The sequence below is a fragment of the Bos grunniens genome, chromosome 5 (genome assembly GCF_055505025.1).
Source record: "Bos grunniens cultivar Pamir isolate PY7600 chromosome 5, Bosgru_T2T1.0, whole genome shotgun sequence".
Classification (NCBI taxonomy): Eukaryota; Metazoa; Chordata; class Mammalia; order Artiodactyla; family Bovidae; genus Bos; species Bos grunniens.
This window is the reverse complement of record NC_141169.1, coordinates 111,942,931-111,949,090: the sequence shown is the minus strand read 5'-3', so window position 1 is coordinate 111,949,090 and position 6,160 is coordinate 111,942,931.

The following is a 6,160-nucleotide window of genomic DNA, read 5'->3' as shown; positions in this document are numbered from 1 at the left end:
CAAGTCTCAGGGGGGCAAGTGGCCTGCTTGAAGTTCACAGAGCTGTCACCTTGCAGCTGGGGCCCACCAGCCCTCACCAAGGGGGTCTGGGCTGGAGTCACCAGGCCCCCCGCCTTCCCCTGGCCCCTGAGGTCTGTCTGGTTCTGTTCCAGTGTGTTGTCCTGCACAGGCTCCTGGTCTCCGGGGGGGAGGTGGGGGGCAGGGTCAGGTAAACAGGATCCCCTGCCGCACTCCCTGACCTTGTTTACCTCCCAAAAGAATGTGAGGGCGTTCTTCCCCTTCCCAGGCTATGAGTCACAACTCAACAACGCGCCAGGCTCCCGCCACTGCCTGCCCGGCCTCCATTCACCGCCCACCCCCCCCAGACCCCGGACCCTTGCCTCCTCACCCGATGATGTCAACCTTGTCTCCCCCTCTGCCCACCCCCCTCACCCTCTGGAGCCCACTGCGGGGGGGGGAGGGGGGGCTCGAGTCGCCATGGCAACCGCTCACAACAGGAAGCAAGGCCCCAGTGGAGGCCTGAGCTGGGGCAGAAACACAGGAAGCCGCGCTGAGCACCGAGCAGCATTGTCAGTCGCGGTAAAAAGCAAAACAGGACAAAAAGATTTAATGAGAACAATTAGCCCAAAGAAAAAGGAAAAAAAAAAAGAGCCGAAAAAACAAACAAAGCCAAACAGCCTGAAGGCAGGAGGCTGGCTGAGCTCCAGGGACCCCGTGTTTCCCCTCCTGACACAATGTCGGTTAAATAATACTTCCTTCTCAGAAGGAGGCTCCTGGCCAGGGGGTCGGGGGGAGAGGGATCCTTCCCAGTGGCCCTTCTGTTGAGCAACCCCCCCAAATTCTGCGGAGCAGATGGGCTAGTTCCCCACCCCCACGCCAGGTATTATTACTCCCCAAGTCCTGCGAGGGGTACATCTAATTCAGGGGAAAGAAAGGGCAGACGCCTGGGGCACTGAGATGAAAACAAGTCCTGGCCGCCCCCCACCTCCCACCCCCGGCTGGGAAATTCTGTGTGGTGACCTGTCTCTTTCCAGCCTCAGTTTCCTCCTTCATTTCCATCCTCGTGGTCATCGCCATCTTCCTCCCGCCTCACTGATTGGCGCGTGCGCATAGTGCGCGACACGTGTTGCATGAACTTGTGAAGGAATGAATGAATCAGCAGAGGTTCATCGAGGCAATTTTCAGCTCAGAATGAACTGAGAGTCAGAAACGGACAGGCAGCCCTCTGTGAGGGACAGCGCTGTCAATGGAGGTGGGCAAGCAGAGGTGGGGAAGACTTGGTAGGATCCTAGAGAGAAGACTGAGCCCTGGGTTGGGGGGTGAAGGTTCCTCTGGGCTCTCTCTCTCCCACGTGCTGAGGGCTCTGCCTGGATGATACAGTCTGGCCCCTAGGCCCTGACAGTTCTGGAAGGCAGCTGGAGGCACTGTGCCCATTATCTAGAAGGGGACCAGGACCTCGGATGAAGCTAAGGCTCAGGGGCAGAGGGACCAGCATCCAAGGCCTTGGGAACGTGATGAAGGTGCATGACACTGGCTGTATGGTGACAGAGTGCAGGTCACCCTCTGCAATGATCGCCCCAGTATGTGTGACGAGCCTAGCAGTTCCTGCCAAAGCTGGTGATGGAAGGAAGCAGTGTGTGTGTGTGTGGGGGGCGGTGGTTGGGGTGAGGTGGATGCTCAGATGAAGAGGCTGACCGAGCTTCACACCCACCCCCATGCAGGCAGTGGGGGCCGCTGGAGGAAACAGGCCAAAAAAACTTGATACGAGTTTGTTGGCAATGATGAAGAGGATCACTGTTCTACCCAGGGCCCCCAGACACTCAGAGGTGTCACAAAATAAGGGGAGACCTCGTGGGAAAGAGAGGTGAGAGCCGGATCAGGAATGACCTTGAGGGCTATCAGAGGGCTATCAGAGGGTCTGATACTCTAGGCACCAGAGGGCCACTGGTGGCTTCCCAGTGTGGCAGGAATATCTGCAATTGGATAATTTAGGGAGACATCTTTGGACATGGGCTTCTCCAATGGCTCAGTGGGTAAAGAATCTGTCTGCAATGCAGGAGACACAAGAGATGTGGGTTCGATCCCTGGTTTGGGAAGATCCCTTGGGGAAGGAAATGGCAACCCACTCCAGTATTCTTGCCTGAAAAATCCCATGCACAGAGGAGCCTGGCTGGCTACAGTTCAAAGGGTTGCAAAAGTCGAACATGGCTGAGCAACTAAGCTTGCTTGCTTGCTCTAGACAGATTAGGAATGTGGGGGAGAGACATATCAGGAAAGAAGAGGATGGGAGATCAGGGAACCTGGGCACCGTGGACTTGGTTTCTTTTCTTTTGAACTAACAGAATGACACATATGGAGAAGGCAATGGCACCCCACTCCAGTACTTTTGCCTGGAAAATCCCATGGATGGAGGAGCCTGGTAGGCTGCAGTCCATGGGGTTGCGAAGAGTTGGACACGACTGAGCGACTTCCCTTTCACTTTTCATTTTCATGCATTGGAGAAGGAAATGGCAACCCACTCCAGTGTTCTTGCCTGGAGAATCCCAGGGACGGGGGAGCCTGGTGGGCTGCCGTCTATGGGGCCACACAGAGTTGGACACGACTGAAGTGACTTAGTAGTAGTAGTAGTAGTAGTAGTAATGACACCTAAGTGTTTAGTCAGTATTTATTGAATGAACGAGTTATAGCCACCTTACACTGAGATATTTATCTTGCACACATTTTGTTCATTCTCACTACAGCCCTGTGAAGTAAGTCTTATTCTTCCTAGTTTACAAATGAAAAAAAAAAGGAGGCTCAGAGAGGTTGAGAATTTTGCCCCAGGCTGACAGCACGGCATGGTGGAACTGGATTCCAACTCAGCTGACCCACCTGCCATCTCAGACATGCCACACAGCACTACTTGCCCCTATGCTGGCCCCATGCCAGCCTACAGGGACACTCAAATGTCAAGCCCCTGCCATGCCTCTGAGGAGCCCCTGGGTTGGTGGCCTCAGCTTTCCCAGCCATAGACTGAGGGGTGGCGGAGGAAGGCCAAGGCCCCTCCAAGTTCTCCCACCACCACCCTCGAGGAAGCAGAAGCCAGATGGTCACCAGGGAGGGCAGGGAGGCTGCCCCAGGCCCAGGTTGGGGGAGGGAAGACTGAAATGGAGGAGGGGACGAGGGTTCCGAGAAGAGATCAGAGAACCACAGGGTGTCCCCGCAGGAAAAGGAACCGAGACCAGGGCTAGGGGTGAGGAAGGAGAAGCAGATGTGGTGAGGGGCGGGAGCAGGTGCGATCAGGGCCCGGGAGGAAATGAATCTGAGTCCCAGAGCCTGGCCTTCTGGTCCTGGGCTCGCTCAGCCGGAAGCTGGGCCCCAGACACAGCAGCGTCTGGGCTTTGGGGCTGCACCTGAGGTCCTCAGGTGGGACTCGGAAAGGACTGGCCTGTCCACTCCTGTCCTCCTGCCTCCTCATCCAGGACCCCACACGCACCTGCCCCGGGAAATCCTCCTGGGGGCTGCTGAATGAGCCACAGGAAAAGGGATATGGGCTGGCTGTGGGCAGTTTTTGCCTGCAAGAGGGAGGGAGAAGGGCTGGGCGGTGCAGGGAGAGGCCCCGGGGGGAATGGGATGGGTCTCCCAGGACAGAAAGTGGCAGAGGGTCATCACAGGTGGCTAAGAGTCCTGTTCTACCCCAGGGGTGGGGTCTCTGTCAAGTTGTTCCCCTCTAGGCCTCAGTTTCCCCATCTGTGAAATGGGGGCTCTTTTTCTCTGGAGAGACAGGAGGCTGGCCTAGCACTTAAGAGTGTGTCAGCCTCTGGACCAGCGGGGCTCAGTCCTGCCTCCGCAGCCACACCAGATAGACCCGAGGGTGAGAAGCTTTAATAACAGAATCTGATGTGGTCTGCAGTGTGGAACGTTCTGGCTCCGTCGTTCGTTCGCTGTGTGGCTTGGACAAGATGCTCAACATCTCTGTGCTGTTTCCCACCTTCAAGAAGAGGGTTGTAACAGGGTGGACCTCCTGGGGTGCTGGAGGACCAGAGAAGTAACGCACCTATGAAGACAGATACGGTTGTAAGTGCCTAGAGACCATCCTAAGATGCTTTCTAAGTGGGGATCCCCAAGACAACTCCATTTCTGGGCTTTGTGCCCAGCCTGGCCCTGAGGACAGAGGGCAACAGGCCAAGGAGAAACAGGGAGATAAACTGGGAAACCTCTGACCCAGAGGTCAGAACCGTCCCCTTCAGCCTCAGCCTCCTGGCCCTGATCATAGGCATCGTGGGTGGGGTCGAGCCTGTGGGTCCTGCTCCATGGCCTCTCTCCCTGGACTGGGTGGGGGCTTGAGTCCCTGGGAGGCACTGGGGCCTGGGAGGAGAGTACACGGCCTGGGGTTCTCAGTGAGTCGCTGAAGGCCTCCGTGTGCTCCTAGTAGAGAGCTGGAAGCGTGAGGATCAGGGACTTCATCGATGTGGGCCGCTCACCCTGCACCCAGGAGGTGCTCCCGGTGCTGTTCCTCTCCCCCGACTTCCAGAACCATCAGCTCCGCGCCTCCCACCAACTGCCCCCTTTCTACTGGTTCTTCCCTGCTCTGCCTCCTTCCCCTACAGCCCAGACACACCCTCAAGTGTCTGCCCTGAAAACAGACAAGCCCCTGGACCCCCAACTCCCACCTATGCCTCTCCCCTGTTCCTTTTGTCCACACCACCTCTCCACCTTCACGGTCACTCTTTAGCCTGATACATCTCTCATCAGCCTTCAGCATCTTGCACGTGTCTCTCCTGCTTGGTTCCAAGGTGGCCCCACCCCCCCGGCCGTTCTCCTCTGACCCCTGGGCAGCTCTTCCTCAGTCTGATTGGCCTCCCCTGATAGCTGGACCCTCTGGCCTCCTTCCTGTGCCTCCACGCCCACCCTCTTCTCTCCTCCCAGCCCTGGGCATTGCATCCACGCCTAATCCCTCCCTGGCAGGACCCACCTCCTGGCTGTGTAATCTTTAGCTACTTAGCTTCTCTGTGCCTCAGTTTCCTCATCTGTAAAATGGGGCTAACGGTGGTTCCTACACCATAGCATGATGGAGGGATTAATGGAGTAACACAAGTAAAGTGCTCAGAATGTGCCTGCTCATAGCAAGACCCAGCCTCAGTGCTGGGTACCTGTCACACGACCAGTAAGTGTCAGAGTGGAGATTTGAACCCAAGGACCCTGGATCCATGTCCCATTCTCTTCTGCTGTTGTGGTGACACACGCATCATCCAAGGCGCTCCTCCCTGGGATGTAGGGGAGGAGCAGGGGAATTGCAGTGTAGCGGAGTCATCCCAACTCCAGTAGGTGGGATCTCAGGCACAGAAAAGCAGATGGGGCAGGACCCCTTGAGGACCTGAGGTGACACCAAGGGCCAGCCTAGAGGCCGGCCTCTTGTGTTGCTGCTGTGGGTCCTGCAGGTTCTGGCTCTGGCCTTCTTGGGCGTCTTATCCTATGAAGGAAGTTGAGGAACATGTGTTGGGCAGTCAGACACCTGGGCGCCTGGCGCCACCTGGTGGTCAGAACGCATCTTGCTATGTTCCCAGGCTTAAGCAGACACCTGACATCCTGTAGCCTTCCCTCTGCAATCTACAGGACCTCTTCCCCCCATCTCTCCCACTTTTTTTTTTTTTAATGATTGTGCCAGTCTTTTTTTTTTTTTTTTTAATGTATTCATTTATTTGGCTGCATGGGGTCTTAGTTGCAGCACGCAGGATTTTCGATCTTCATTGAGGCCTCTGAGACTTTCAGTTATGGCTTGGGGATCTAGTTTCCTGACCAGGGATCAAACCAGGGCCCTCAGCATTGGGAGCACAGAGGCTTAGCCACAAGATCACCAGGAAAGTCCCGAGGCTGACCCTTCAGCAGCCTTCCCGCCTCCTGCTGCAAAGCCCCCATTTAGTGCCCTCTTCCCCTGGTTTTGTGGAAGGCCAGCCTCTCACTGAGCGTTATTTATTCACTCAACAAATGCAAAGCCCCTCTTGTGACCCTGGCCCTGGGCAGAGCACCAGGATGGTGAACTGAATCAAACATGGTCCCTGTCCTCCAGGAGGAGCTCCCAGTCCGATGGAGGAGGGCACACAGATGGGCAGCAGGGTCACAGCTGTCACTGAGCGAAGCCCAGGAGGCTTTGCTGGGGCAGGAAAGAGTAGCCCAGGAG